Below are 15,821 nucleotides of genomic sequence, written 5' to 3'. Positions count from 1 at the left end.
AGGGGACAGTCGGCACTGTGAAACATGATGGAGGCAGGGAACATCTCTCCGGTGTTTGTTAGAAACCAGAGCAGGGGCAGAGCTAAGGAAGGATCAGGATTTGGGCAATCACTTATTTGTTGGGTACCCCAGGAAAGTTTAGCTGCCAGCCTGGGGTCGCGGGCTGTGGGGTGGGGGAGCAGCTCCGCTGGGGCCGGCAGGCACATCTGGAAGCAGACATTTGGCTTGTGGCTGCATCCCATGCGTCAGGTTTGGTGTGTGTCTGGAAAAGTGTGCTGCAAGGACCATCACCCCTGGGACTGGGGTGGGGAGAGTGGGAAGAGCCAGAAGACTGAAAAAACTTGCTAAGGGAAAGTACTTTTCTCTTTATGTGCTTGCATATCCTTTTACCTGGCCTCCCAGGTTCACAGCTGCATTTGCTTTCCCCTCATAAAGGTTTCCTTCTTTTTTTGCTGTTATTCCCAGAATGCGATGGAGGAATTTCTGTTTGTTAAAGGCATTCGGCAAGGCTGTGGCAAGCCTCCCTGGTTTGCTGGTTGGGATCACAAGGCGGTTTAGTTATTTGTCAAAATGCACTTGTTGAAACCTGGGCCCTTTTGCGTTTCCCCATCTTTCAGAAGGCTTTTAGGAAGGGTCTGATTCTGCCCACCCTCCTTCATAGCAAATAGCACTTGTTTTCCTAGCAGCAGCGGGATTGCCTATGCACAGCCTGTGTAAATAGAGGTAGCAGAATCTGGCTTCAGGAAATTTTCAATATTCTTGAAGTATATAATAAATTATTTCAGAAATCTAAACGATGCTGAAATGAAAAATTGCCCCGTTGAACCAAAGGGAAATTTGGCTGGGGAACCCCCACATTTAGTATTTGATATTTTGAAAAATATCAATATTCTCTTCAGTTTCTAGTTGAGGAACTGAGACCACATTGTAATTCCTACAAGATGGATTTCCTGCTCTCACTCAAGGGGTTTTCCCCATAAAGTTTGGTAGGAAGTGTGTTGAGCCTCATTAACTCTCATCTTGTTGCTGAAACAGTGCTGGAAACTGTTGGAGCTGTGTATTAGGCAAAGCTACCTTGGCTGCATGGACAGCAGTGAGGAGCTGCTGCGAGGCAAGGTGAACCATGGTGTGGTGAAAAGCAAAAGCAAATCAAATACGACTGCAGAAGGAAGTTTGTCTCCGGCAACACATACTGTATCCCATCGTTCCTATGTGTCAGTACCTAAAGTCAGGTTTCCTTTCCAAAATCAGGCAGGACTGAGCTGGGAACTAAGGAGGCCATTTCAGAGCGCTATCCTTTGAGATAGCTCCACCTTTATTCCTGTTATATTTAATTGACTGTCCACAAAATCTCCATAATGTCTCTATAGACCTCAGAAAAAAAATTTTGCTTTTGCTCTCTCCATCATCCATTTTACCCTGGCTTCTGTAGAGCTGCTTCTCATTTACAGAGGGGTGCAAGAGAGGAGAGCTAGAGACTTTGCATCTGATTTTTCACACACTGTACGTAGTCTTCCTTTATCCCTACCCCAGTCTAGCTCTCAGTGAAACAATTAGAAAGTCGTCTTGAGGATCTGGATCTGAAAACACTTCAGCACCTCCTAAAGAGAAGACAACAGGAGCCAGCAGTGCTGAGGATACTGCGTCTCACAGGACTAGACTGCGATCTTGCGCACATTCTGTCTATTTTATTCCCTGGCTCAGGGTTGGGATAGCCCACATACGTGAATCCAGATGCTAGCAATATAGAGTAAACTGAAAGCAGAGTTGGGCCAAAATGTTCTCTTTGGACTTCTTTGGGAGTATGGGAAAGTACAGATTGAGATTCAGGGTGTAAACTTTCCCAATGGAAAGACTGATACAGTCAGTGTGATTTCTAGGCGGAGGGAGAAGGCTGGGGAAAGCCTGTTCCCCTCCAGCGTATCTGCAGCATGATGCAAGCAGCGACACTTTCTAACCCGCCATCAGAAATTCTGCCTAGGATGCCACGTACGTTACATCGCTGAAAGGAGAATAACACGGTATTGATGTCCAACTATGTGGGCCTTAACCTTTTAGCCCCGAGGGACCGCTGGGAGTTTTGTCTGAAAAGCGCCCGTAGGGTCAGGGCACAAATTTGCAGGTGCAAAATAGCATTTGCAACTACAGATCACAAAGGTGCAAATGTCACGTTCTGGTCTTTTGCTCTGCCATCCGCCAGGCTGCAGGCAGAAAGCCGGGTGCTGCGCGGAGCTCCGGGAAAACCTGTGATCCTAATTGTTTAATAACATTCCAGTCAAAGGATGTATGTCCTCCTGCTTCTGTGGTGTGCATTTTCATTTTCTGGCTGGGCTCGGACACCGCCTCTTTCTGACAGTTTCTCAAGTCACGACCTTCGGAGTCTGCATGTGGCTTCTCTTTCTTTCTGCATCCAGCCTAGAGATTTTACAAACCTCCCACCGAGAGGGACGGATTATTTTAGATTGCACTGACACCTGCGTTCTTTTACCTTTCTGTGTTCTCAAAGAGCTGTAATATTTACCAACAAGAATCACTTCTCAATCTAATCCAGTTCACATGAATATCACATGAGGCTACCTCCTGCAAGAGGCAGCCTTAAGATGTAATGCATGTTTTTGTGCTTACCATCTTCCTTCCCTTGTCCTTATTTTGCCTTCAAGGGGGCTGCCTGTGTGAGAAGGGCGAAAAGACATGGGCCTTGGAGTGCAGACCTGTCTGAATTAACTTAACAGCAAGTACAGCCGAATATTTGCTATCCAGAGAGCATGCAGTACAGTGATTGCATTTATTAAACACGTCAGGGTAATTTCCAAACTCCGGCACTGCACAGCGCTGTGAGAGAAGGCTTGTATTGCTGTACGCGCCCAGCTTGTCTGCCAACATGTCTACCCATTCTGCAGGTGTATGAGTTACAGCCCAAGGCAAAAATATCCATGCCTTCCCCAAAGATCTCATGGTGCTTCTGCAGGCCAGATGGTTCCAATTTGAGGCCTACGCTCAGTGATGTAGCTGTATTGAGTTTCTTCCCTGAAACCAACAAAACCTGCTTTAGCATTTTGCTTGGATTAAAATATTTGTCCCTTTTTTCACAGGGCAGAAGAGGGACTCCTGAAGCCACTGAAGGAAGGAAATCATTACAGGGTTCTACAGAAGTAGGTCATGTGCTACAGCTGCTCATAGTTTAAGAGGAAGAAACATGGGACCTCAAACATGGAACATGACTCCTTCAAAATGCTTGAGAGCAACCCAAGAAAAACATCCTCAGAGGCTTATTTAATAAACATTATCTATAATAGTCTCAATGTGTGCTCATGTTTCCTTAGGAGTTTGCACCTACTTCCCAGAGCTAACAAGATTCCAAAATAGAGCGCAGAATAATTTAATGAAAAGGATTTAATAGTTTGTGTTAAAGCTAATATGGTCCATTAGGAGCTGTCATTTTATAAACAATGAAGATATGTTACCCTCTCTATTACCGTAAAGCCATTCCAAGCTGGGTTTGTAAACAGTCAGTAATGATCTATAGAACACGCACAAAAGACAATTAGAGCCACATTTGAAAAATGTGCTTTCCCTCCCATTTGATTTCTTTTTAAGTAAACCTAAGAGGAGCATATAAGTATGTATGTAGATGGATAAATGCATAGTGTAAACACCGCATATATATGCGTGTGTATATGTATGTATGCATATGTGGATTTCATTAGCAATCATACAATGTTCATTATCTTAAAAGCACTGCTATTTCCACAGCTCAAAAAATGCCTAAAGTGAACTGTTAAATCAACTGAAAAGTTTTTAATTATAATCAAAGTGTCACTTCACTGTGCCTTTTTTTTCCCAGCAAACTAACATTTTTGTGAAGACTCAACCTGCTTTCTTTAACAACTGTGAACACAAAAGATTAGAGACCAAACTAGGGCCAATTTCAATGTGCAGAGTTTTTTTTTTCTTCACGACAAGACTTAATATAATGGTAAAACATGTACATAAGTGAAAAAAGGGACTCTCCAAGGCTTGGGGCTCCTTATGCGTGGTGCCGTTTTCCATCGGTGTGATCCCAGAGGATGGCAACACTGTTGTAAGCCACAGCTTAAAGCACCCTGAGAAGGAGAGGGACGGAAGAGCTGCCCAGCCCAGGTCCCCCCCCTCCCCACGCCCCCATTTTTTGGAAGCCAGGCAAGAATGAAGTATGAGAGAAATCAGACCTAACGACTACAGGGGAGTTACTTCTGGTGTACAGTGAGGTAAGTGTTTGGAAAATCAGGTCCATAAAGTGCCTTTATTCCTTATTACTACATGATCTAGAAGCAGATGAAATAGTCAAAAGATGACTAATTTGGTAAAAGAAAATGGATACAACCTTTTATTTATAAAGTGAACTCCTCATTAAAAAGGGGCAGCTTTTTCAAACAACATTTAGATTCTTACTCCAGAAAACAGGCAAGAAGGAAACTTCAGACTGAGGTCATTCTGTTACACATTTACCTTATAAAGGTTTATCTGAGCTACTTCTGTGAGGTTTGTGCAGTGTCTTAGGACTACCAGGTGCTTGAAAGCCAGGTATATGGAAATCCTACTAAAAAGCTGAGCAGAGACATGTATAAAGAAGTAGAATCAAACCTGGGTAAGCAATTGCAGCAAGTGTTAAACAATCTTTTGGGGAGGTTTGATTATTCAGTATATTTTCTCCTTCTTTTTATAAATTGTCCATCATTATTTGAAGATAGGATTGGGCTGAGATCGAACATGGAACAAGACAAGAGTTCCTACTTGAAATCCCCTATAAACTGTAAGCAGAATGAGGCAATATTATCTTTTTCTTCACATGACAGCAACACCAAAAAATTACAGGGAAAAGAAACCCAACAATGTGCTGCTTGGTTATTCCCTTCTTTCCTATAGCATGTTTAATTTCTCAGGTGAATAAGAAAGGAAACAATTTTACATCTATATTCTCAACTACTGTCAATGGGTTTCATTGAAATTAGTATTACTGATTTACAGCGCTGCCTTGGCTGGCTTCATGACAGCACACTTAAGAGACTCAACCCAGTTTCCTTGTTGGTCAATGGACATTTTTTAGATATTTTTAAAAGGAACTGTACTGAGTCTGATCTAGCATTAAATCCATGTCTGAGATTATTCAAATCTGCTGCTCAAGTGCTAGGGAAAACTGAAAAGAATTCACAAACCACCCTAAACAGGAGAGACATTTGTAGCATGAAATTACTTTGTCAGTTTATACTATAATTGTCACAGGGATAAAAACACAAGTCAGTTGTTTTCTAATAGAAGACAACCAAACAAAACTAATGCCAATGGACAAAGGTGGAGCCTAGTTGAAGAAGCTGAGCAGACGTGTGAAGTCTGAGGATGCATCTGAGCACCCAGCATTCTGGGATTCATCTAACTAAACACAGTTGCTTCCAGCCGAGATGTTTACATCGCTTAAGGCTCCTTTTGAAGTCAATACAGAGAAATAGGCATTTCTAGGAGGTACCTATTCATTATCTCCTAGGGCTAACATCTACATCTGACCAGATGAATTGAGCTTTCAAAACACCTATTTTCCTCTGTTGACGTTGAAGGGATCCAGGGAATCTACCTCAGGTGTCAAGGTAGACAGGACAAATGTCTGAAGCTAAGGACTGGAGGAGCCCATCCCGAAGTCTACAGAACTACTGTTGCAATTCAAACAAAGGATACAGAAGCATATTGCGCCGCTTCACATCCTTTGAGGTGGGGAACATCTAGATTTTACCGGTCCTGGGTTTCTATTGTACCATTGATACTGGTCTTGACCCAGACAGATAATGGGTATGATGGACTTGGTTTAAGATTGCTGATATTTGCAGTATATTTGTGGTATATTGCAGTATTTATGTCTTTGGCTTGGTGAGCACAGAGCCAGTCTCATAGTTTCAAACATAATTAAAAAAATTCCTGCTACCTGATGGTTCTTAAATGAAAATTATTAAGAAAGAGATAATTTTAGGGTTTTACCCAAATGGATATGTTTCTAATGTTTACTTACTTTTGAAAATTTCCTTACGGCTGGAGAGGACTGAAAGAGGGGGTGCAGGATGGGAAAAGAGATTTCTGTGTTCACATTTGCTTTGATTTCAAGGAAAATTTCAGTGCTTAGATTTCTTCCTTCCCATGTAAAAGAAGAGAAAACAAAATATTGGTACCAGGGACAGGTGCCTCTAATGTATTCTTGTCAGATATGCTGGGAACAGGAGAGCTTTATTTTTGAAATACTACTGTTAGCTACGTTACGTGGAGGTCTTGTTAGCGGTAAGCAGCAAATTGGTGTTTAGCGATGCAGGTGACAGCACTTATTAATTTGGGGGAAAAGGAAAGAAATCTCCAAATTCTCAGGGAGACAGGCATAGTCTTGTGTGTCAGTATGAGGAATTTATGCAAGCATTCTCTCATTCTAATGAGGTAGAAAAAGCAGTACTGCAGAGACAGTAGTAAAATAACAGCTTATGCCCTGATTCAGGAAACATGTACTTAAGCCATCTTTATGCAGGACAGCACTTAATCCTCTGCTTAACTTTGATTTACTTGGGTGCTTATGTGGTATCTCAGGTAGGGATGACTAAAGACTGGGATGAGCAGTGCCTCCATTAATAACAAACTCAGCTCTGCATTCATCTAGTAATGATAATAACAATAATAGTAATGACAATAAATTCCAGTGAGGTAGCTACTTTCATTTCAATAGATCAAGTATTAAGCTGTACAAACACTAATGGTTTAAGGCTTCCTGCATTCCCAAGCTGGGAGGAGGTTTGGTCATTCTTCTGTGGTGGCAGAGCACCTAAGGATGGCCGGTGTGAGCATCACACCACTACGGTGTCTAAGATGAAGAGAGCAATGAGCCGGTCAGCCTGCTTGGTCTCCAGCAGCTGATTCCCAATAAGCTCACTAGGCAGTCCGAACAAACTGCAAAAAGTGAAATCTCCTGTCCCCGAAGACAGTCTGTGGCAGAATGCAGAAATATTGGAGTGTCCTGAGCCGCCCAGGCTATCGTGCAGTCACGAGAACATCCTTTCCATTGTCATCGTCTAATAACATACAAAGGGGAATTTAATTTAATTTACAGACTCCATCTGAAACAAAAGCACTGAAATTTGTATCACCAGTGCAAATTTTTTCTTTTAAAACAAACCGATTTGGAAAGAATAGAAGCATGAGATATGTCTGGTTTCTTGTCTGGGTTACACTCCAAAGTTTGATGATCACACCCAGATGACTAAAATAATGAAGGTGATAGATTAGTGTATTGACGCATAATCACTGTCTAGCCTGCAAAACTTATGAGCTGCGTGATTTTGAGAACAATTACTTGTAATTAAAGCAACGCTGCTCCCCCCCTCAAAGAAATATTTTGTGGATAACACCAATTAATTACATTTTTCAATGAGAATAGCTCTTAAATGCCTGTGCTGCTATTTATTTCTGACCACATTCAGAATTCTGAAGAGATATGAATTATGTATTGTTTAGCAGTATTACTTTGGGTTTGGGATTGTAAAAAATACTTCCCTCTTTTTTGATAGCATCTCTTGAATGAATTAAAAGCTAACTACTTCCACAGGGTGAGGATATGAACTGACTCTCATAATGATGAAAGAGAGTTTTTAGCCAGCCAAACATTGTCTGATGAAGTCAATACATCTATCCAGCTTAACTATCTGCTTATTTGTTTCTTTTTTATTTTCCACACCCTTCAAAGATAGATTTGGTGAACGTAAAAGGCAACTTCAATGCCCTCAAAGAAGAAATCTACCATTGTGCTAACTAAATGTTACTACATTTGCTTTTAAAAAGCCAGAACATGTCTTTTTTCAGACTAAAGCACAGTGTAGGTTTTCCTTGTGCTGAAGTTGCAGTATAGGGCTATAGCTGATCTCAATATTAGAAAATTGCTGTGAGAAAAGGTTCTTGCAGTAGTGTAGCTCTACATATTTGAACAGTTAATTTAAACATGAATTAAAAACTGAGCTTGGCATCTGAATCCTGGCTTAGTATTTGAAACCTCACATAGACTTGAAAGAGTTGTATGAAACAAAAGAGGATAGGAACCATCCACGGTTTGGTTTTTCTAAAACTGCAGCTTTACCTCACTGATTCTGCGAAAATAAACTCTACAGTCCATCTCTAAGTGAAATAAAATACAAAGCCTGAGCTTTATTCTAAGAGATGTGCGTATGCAATTCCCATTAAATCTTTTCCGCCCCTTCTCCCCTTCCCTAGTTACCACCGAAGCCTCTAAAAAATTGAGTTTGGTAACCACATCTATCTGACACCTTTCCTTCTGGCAGCTGTGGTTCTCTGAAGAGACAGATAGGTCTCACTCTCTTTTCTGCTTCGAAACAGTGAGTTCTCACTTCCTAAAAATGGCCAGGCTTCTCCTGATAAATCTCTTCCCAGGGTGGTATCACTGGCAGCCACATGAAGTGGTGTTTTTTCCCAGAACTTTTATCTCCTGTGTGAATTGCCATCCTCATCTTGGTAAGTGCTCTGCAGAACGCAGCCACGGTGGCTGCCAAGAGAGGAGCAAGGACTGGACTCCTCCTGCCTTCCCGGCTTGCTCCTGCCACCCTGAAATTCTGGCTCCATCGACACGTGGAAAAGAGAAGCGTCCTCTGAAAATGCCCGTGTACCCAACAGGCATATGAGCAGCTGTACCCAGAGAAAAGCATGTTTAATACATCATATATGCCACACATGCCCGGGAACAAAAAGCAAGACAAAATTCCCTTTAAAATCAGTCAGCACTCACAGCAGAGAAACTTGTCCACATAACCACACGCTCACTTGTGAGTGGTAAAGACTGAAATCACGGCCTTGAGTCGTTTGTGTTTTTCTGATCTGTCACACCGAGGTCTCTGCAGCAGCTCAGCCACCCAAAGAACGGCATGCTTTGGCGCTCAGACTTTTTCGTGACCCACAGAAACACTCTCCGTGTCTGTTTTGGCAGCTGGGCGTAACTCAATCTGCTATGGTATCCACGCTTAGACAATTCTACGAGTAAGCAAAACAGCTACTGTTTTCATCTTACTATGTTTTTCATAGTATCTGGATGTTGAAATAACAGTGCCAAAAAATTGACATCTTCTGCTTTGACAATGGTTGCTCCTGATCGTACACAGTAATACATGATCTCAGGCACAGCGAGGGGCCCAAGCCTCGGCTCTCCGACGTGTCAATCAATCCTCAGCACCTATCAGGCACACACGCACGCTGCCGCTAGCCAGCAAGTTCAAGCACCTCCGCTTGAAAATAGCTGCAGCGACGCTGGAAAAGGAGGCATGTTTTCCAGAATGTTGCGAACTTGTGAAAACAATTCTGCAACTGAAACTGAGAATAGCCTTCGCAATCGCTACCCCTCTCAGGCAGCCAGCTCACTCTTGGGTGCTATAAATACACAGTAATAAACCGTACCAAGAAACCATGATACAGTAATGTTACAGTAAATTCTGGTGGAATTGCTTTTGAGGTGCACCAGCCTGTGAAAGAGGAAGAGAAATGGGAGACACTCGCATGTTCGAGGGAATGAAGAGGAAATACCTTCGCAACCTCATTTCCCTACCTCTGAACACAGCTCTCCTGTACTTTGTCTGTAGCCTATGGTGCCCTGGCAGCCCATTCATGCATAGAAAGACTTGGCAGAACACATGGTTACCCTTACACTGAATTCTTTCGCCATGTGTGTTTAATATATCTCTGTGATCTGATTCAAGTAGAGCAGATTTGAATACCTCATTATACGGAGACCAATATGTCTTCATACACACAGTAATTATATTGTTCATTCTGATGTTAGAACACTGGATCTCTTGCTGAAAGTCAGAGGACTCGCATACATTTTTCAGTCACTTAGACATAAGTGACTACGGTGACATTCAAATTCTAAACAAACTGCTAATGAGCTTCCCCACTTCTTTTTTTTTTTCTCCCCAAAAGCAGATTTCTCCACCTCTGAGAGAAACAGAATGGAAGAGCTTAAATGAGAAGACGCACGCACATGACTGCAGTCTAAGGAAGAGAAGCCCATTTCTCAGCCAGTGTGAACTGCCAGAGCTGTGTTGGCTCCTTGGGGAGAGGGGAAAAGGCAGGAGAAGCAAGGGGATGGAAACACTTTAACCACACTTCAGATGTCTACCTTTGTACTTAGATTTTGTAACGAAGATTTATCTAAATCTTAGCAAGTGAGTGTTTTCCCCTAATGGAAACACGGGCTGCAGTCAGTCGTTTCTTTCCTTTCTGTGCTCCACTACTTTCTTATTTTGTAGCAGCCTTTTTGTTTTGATAATGGAAGTTGTACTTGTGATGCTAGTTAATGTGTACTCTTTGGGGTTCCCAAACAATGTCTGGGAGTGCTTTAGAACTGCAGGAGCACTCTGGACATAGACATACATAGGATAGACTGGCAAGACAGACACCACCTTATGTGACCAGAAGTGAGTTTTGCAGTTTAAAGAACATGCCTGTGACCGTCATAGTGACTAGCATGGGAGCACCCTTTGAGCAATGTCCCTTGGATGTGACCTGTGGTGCGCCCACAGGTGATGCCTCGGGCAGGCTGCAGGCATTCAGAGCGCTCAGCGCCCAGACTCCGCTCCCTCCATCACCACCTACGGATATAACTCCCTGGTTTAGCATTACCCTATAAAGATCTGTAGCCTTTGGGTCGTAATTGCTTGGCAGTCATCTTTTCTTCCCTTCCAGTACCTTGATACTTGAGGTCAGGTGTTGAAATGCCACTTGGGTGTCTGGGACCTCAGTGTTAGCAGCTGGCTTTCACTCCAGTTCCCAAACCATTTACTGTGGGGGGTCTGTATTCACTCAGAGTTCACTGTGACATTCATACCCTTATTATTATCCTGTGTTAATTAAATTTCATATTGTTCTTAATTGTGTGCGTGGCCCCTGGGACAATGTGAAGGATTCATTATTGAAAAGATAGAGTTTTATTTAGTGCAGAATTCAGCGCTAAGAAAGACCTCACTTCACCTACCCGGGGAAAAAGCAGCAATAGAAGGGAAATAGCTGCTGGCATATTAGTCAAGAGCAAAACCAGCGGGCAAGGCTGAAAGAGGCAAGACCAGAAGGGTAAGAATAAGAGAAATTAAGAATTTAAGGACATGTGTTTAAATTTAACCTTAGACTAAAATGCACCAATAATATTATGTGGCATCCCACTTGTTTTTTGCCAATGTTATATCTTATGAGAAAATTTCTAATGTAGAATTTACTCCATTTTCAGTCACAAAATGATTCAGCTGCAGGAAGGAAAGGCGTGCAACAGGGTGACTGACTGCACCTGTGCGGCTCGGAGCATGTGTATGGAGCCAGGCAGCGATAACGTGCCCCCTTTCCCTCTCCCACCTCGGGGGCTGCAGAGGCCATCTGTGGGCATAACTCTGGGCCTCTTGCTTGCTGATCTGCTCTTCCACTATACTGAATTTCTTTCCACTTTCTGTGGAAAAAAAAAAAAAAAAGATACCACTGTGCAGCAAAGCACATAACTTCTTCAAGGGGTGATGAACATTTGGTAACAAAATTCCTTGTCAATCTATGTGGCTCACTCCATGTATTCAGACTAACAGTTAGCCGCAATCCCTGGTGAAAACTGGAAGTCCATGTGCTTTCTCTGCAGTAATATAATATGATGCCCCAATGATATTGTCCTTTCACAAGCTACATCCTCTTGTCTGTCTCCCTGTTTGTGGGAAAATAAATGAACACACGGTGTGTGTGCTTGTTCTCAGAAACTTCCAGATGTGTTTGCTGGTTTCCATGTTTTTTGTCAAACCGCTGTGGATGCTCTTCCATTGCTTCCCATACAAAAAGGAGTCCTGGTCGAATACAGTACATACCAGCTGGCAAAGGGATGGGTTCCCAGCAGGCTTTTGGCATTTGATACGCTAATGTATGTGAACAGGTTGATATGATTAAAGTTAACGAATGAGAGACAATTCCAGACTTTTCTAATTATTGTATAGCATTAAATATTTGCTGGTGCTTTTTATTTTTGAAGCAGTCGGGAAGCCATTTAATGTTCATAAAGGCAGCCTGATGGTTAATAGATAAGGGACGTTCGATCCTTCTTCTACCATTGTTATGACCATAAACCACACTTGCAAGCAGAAAAGAATACAGCACAAAATAGAATTGTATTGCTGGATGCCTCAGTTTTAAAAGCTTCACTATCGACAAGACTAAAACTACATGGGTTTCATTTTCACAGCATTCAGTAGAAAGTTATTAGGAAGCGATTCGGGGACCTCTACAGCTGTAAAACCAAGGGGACCAAGGGGACAGAAATCAGTGTAGCCAGCACACTGCAATTTGCTGGTTGGCTTGGGTCTCCTTCCAGCCCCGCAGTATTCCCAGTTCTCTTTGTGCTGTACTCAGGAAGGGCACAAAGCTGTTTTCTTTCCAGACAATTTTACCGATGGGCCTGACTGCTTAATTGGTTTGGCATAGGATACCAGAGCTCCACCATTTGTCTATGCTTCCTGTTTGCTTCTGGTCTGTAATTCAGGCTGTAGAACTGCTCTTGAAAGTTTAGTGTGGTATGGTGTGGCAGATTGTGTAGCAGATTGTGTGGCTTCGTATTTGGTGACAAATTTGGTGTTATTTAGATGGCCTTAGGTGGCTTTTGACCCTCCAGCCCCTCGGCTACTCATTTCCAGCTCCACGTCACCGCAATGCTTTGCTTAGCCAGGTGTTTATGAGGCCATGAAGTACAGCAGCTCAAGGAATTGATCTGGTGGGAAAAGCAGATCTTGCTTCCCCCACCTTGTTCACTGTTTGGCATGTTTGGACTGGTCTGCACCAGTCCTCAGCCCGTGGAAGCACGAGTCTCTGCAGAGCACTCACAGCATCAGCCCGGAGTTTGCACTGCTTTTTCAGCTTTTGCCTGCAGGGATTGCAGGAGTTTTAATATCAGTGTGAGCTATTTAAGCTCAGTTGTATTCCACTTCTACTTTTTCCCTACAACATTCTTGGGAGCAAGCACACCTTAAAAATGGAAAAGGAGGATGCGCCCAGTAAAACTTTCCCAGCAAAAGCCTGTCGAGCAATATAGGGCATGTGACTATATGTGCAATCCTATGTGTTAGCCTGAATGACACCAGAGAAAATATGCCAGGAGATTAATCCTTTAGCATTGTCCAGTTCTTCCTTCAAAGTCAGGAGAAGGTGGTGCTGTGTATAGTATAAGACATATACTTTATCAAGGCTGCACAACTTGATTAAAAAAAATAATTTCTTAACGATTTGTCTTACTCCTAAAATTGTCAAAACAGAGAAACTGGGAGATCTGTTACAAAAGAAACATCAGGTTATGACTGAGAAACGGTAAGGGCTTAAGACAGATGTTTGGTGGATGAAAAGCTGGACATGAGCTGGCAATGTGCACTCGCAGCCCAGAAAACCAACCGTATCCTGGGCTGCAGCAAAAGCAGCGTGGGCAGCAGGTCGAGGGAGGGGATTCTGCCCCTCTGCTCAACTCTAGTGAGACCCCACCTGCAGTTCTGCGTCCAGATCTGGGGTCCTCAGCACAGGACAGACATGGACCTGTTGGAGCAGGTCCAGAGGAGGGCCATGAAATGGTCAGAGGGATGGAACACCTCTCCTATTATGAGGAAAGGCTGAGAGAGTTGGCATTGTTCAGTCTGGAGAAGAGAAGGCTCCGGAGAGACCTTATTGCACCCTTTCAGTACTTAAAGAGGACTCATAAGAAAGATGGGGACAGAGTTTTTAGTAGGGTCTGTAGCAACAGGAGAAGAGGTAATGGTTTTAAACTAAAAGAGGGTAGATTCAGACTAGACACAAGGAAGAAATTTTTTACGATGAGGATGGTGAAACCCTGGCCCAGGTTGCCCAGAGAGGTGGTAGATGCCCCATCCCTGGAAACATTCAAGGTCAGGCTGGACGGGGCTCTGAGCAACCTGATGGAGTTGAAGATGTCCCTGCTTATTGCAGGGGGGTTGGACTGGATGACCTTTAACGGTCCCTTCCAACCCAAACCATTCTATGATTCTATGTTAACTTAAAAATGATATTTTGTTTGTTGATTGGGGAAAAAAATTACCAAGCAATTGAGGGTCAGATTCTCATCTAACCTGTCTTAGTAGAGCTCCACTGAAATCAGTGGAGCTTTGCTGATTTACATCAGTTGAAGATCTAGCCACGACTTTTTATAACTTAATTCCTGCAATGGGTTTATTTTTGGCTTGAAGGAAGGATTTGCAGATCAGGATTGGTTAGCTCTTTTTTTCAGAATTACTAGAGCATCTTCAGTTTTATTTTAAATTTGCTTTTACTATCGATGGTGGCTTTTGTCTCTTGTCCTCATAATTTATCTTTTAAAAGTTCTTCTGAGTGTCAAATACTTAGAGTATCTTTCAGATTCTCAGGTGACTAAGATAGGATTCTTTCTTTAATTAAAAAGAAGAAGATTGAGTTTCAGGGCAATCATGTTTTGATATTCCCATATGTATCTAAAGTCACTCAGATTAGGAGAATTGGGCTTCACTTTCTGAAATTAGACTTCGTTAAATTGAACTCTGAGAGTGCATTTCCCTATCTGACTAAAATACCAGCGCTTTTAAATATTACAAGGTAAGACCTCATCAACTGATAGATGCTAAATGGCATCTTGCTTTACGACTCGATTGTGCCCTCATTTCTTACACTGTAAATCTGGTGTAACTCCTTCAAACTCAGTAGAACTACTCTAGGTTTAGACTGCCATAATGAAGGTTAAAATCTGTCTTTAGACTTCTACTCCCCTAAAGAAAAATGGTTTGCCATGGTAATCGGTGTAACCAAAACCAAACTGTCAGATAATAGAAATTAATAGAGCAACACTGAAGGGTTTGGAGTTAGGCTAATTTATACCACATAAAATCTGACCTTCTGTTTTCCTGAATTAAAATACCATCTTTGCGGTATTTTACTGAACTTGACTAATTATTACAACTGACTGGAATTCAGAATGTCCACCTCTGAGGCACCATATCAATAACATCACTGAATAGTGCAGGGCTAGGCTTCCTTGATCGAGAGAAAGAGAGGTTTTGTTGGCCAGGTGTGAGGGGGTCAGTGTCACACCATTCAATGCGATCACCTCTTGAGACCAGAAGTGGTCAGAGTAGATGGTCAACATCACTTCTGAGGTCCCCCCTGTTGAGATTCAAGTCCTTACAATGACCGTGGCTTTTAATAACACACATATACCCACCTCCATGGTTTCAAACCTCCACACAGTCACACTTACTCACAAATGATTCTGTCTAATCAAACCCTTTAAATGGATTCCTCCCTTCCCTTCCCTTCCCTTCCCTTCCCTTCCCTTCCCTTCCCTTCCCTTCCCTTCCCTTCCCTTCCCTTCCCTTCCCTTCCCTTCCCTTCCCTTCCCTTCCCTTCCCTTCCCTTCCCTTCCCTTCCCTTCCCTTCCCTTCTCTTCCCTTCCCTTCCCTTCCCTTCCCTTTCCTTCCCCTCCCTTCCCTTTCTCTTTCTCTTTCTCTTTCTCTTTTTTCACTAGTCACTTCTCACAACAAAGCCCCACTCTTCACTCTTCAGCATTTCACGTCCCATTGCCTTTCCAGGATAATGGTGTAGTGATGGCTGCTCATTGCAGGTGCAGGTGATGGGGAGCCAGCAAGGGCAAGGACAAGCTGAAGTAGACACTGGGATCAAGACTTGCATACAATGAGGGTTTATAACTTTCAAAGCAACAAGCATACAGCACCGTAGCATCTCCAGCTGTGGTCAGGGTGTCTGCAGAGAAC

At 42.8% G+C, this 15,821-nt stretch overlaps 1 long non-coding RNA gene across 2 annotated transcripts in view; it reads left to right on the top strand.

The window, feature by feature from the left end:
* LOC128135233 (uncharacterized) overlaps window positions 1-3,514 on the top strand; it is a 33,675-nt gene extending 30,161 nt beyond the window's left edge. For both annotated transcript variants that reach the window (XR_008233015.1, XR_008233016.1), the window contains exon 3: window positions 3,093-3,514. This is a non-coding gene — a long non-coding RNA (uncharacterized LOC128135233). The remainder of the gene's footprint in view (window positions 1-3,092) is intronic.
* Window positions 3,515-15,821: the final 12,307 nt, after the last annotated feature.

The sequence above is a fragment of the Harpia harpyja genome, chromosome 22, assembly GCF_026419915.1.
Source record: "Harpia harpyja isolate bHarHar1 chromosome 22, bHarHar1 primary haplotype, whole genome shotgun sequence".
NCBI lineage: Eukaryota > Metazoa > Chordata > Aves > Accipitriformes > Accipitridae > Harpia > Harpia harpyja.
The sequence above is the reverse complement of the archived record's forward strand: the minus strand, read 5'-3'. Positions and strand labels throughout refer to the sequence as shown.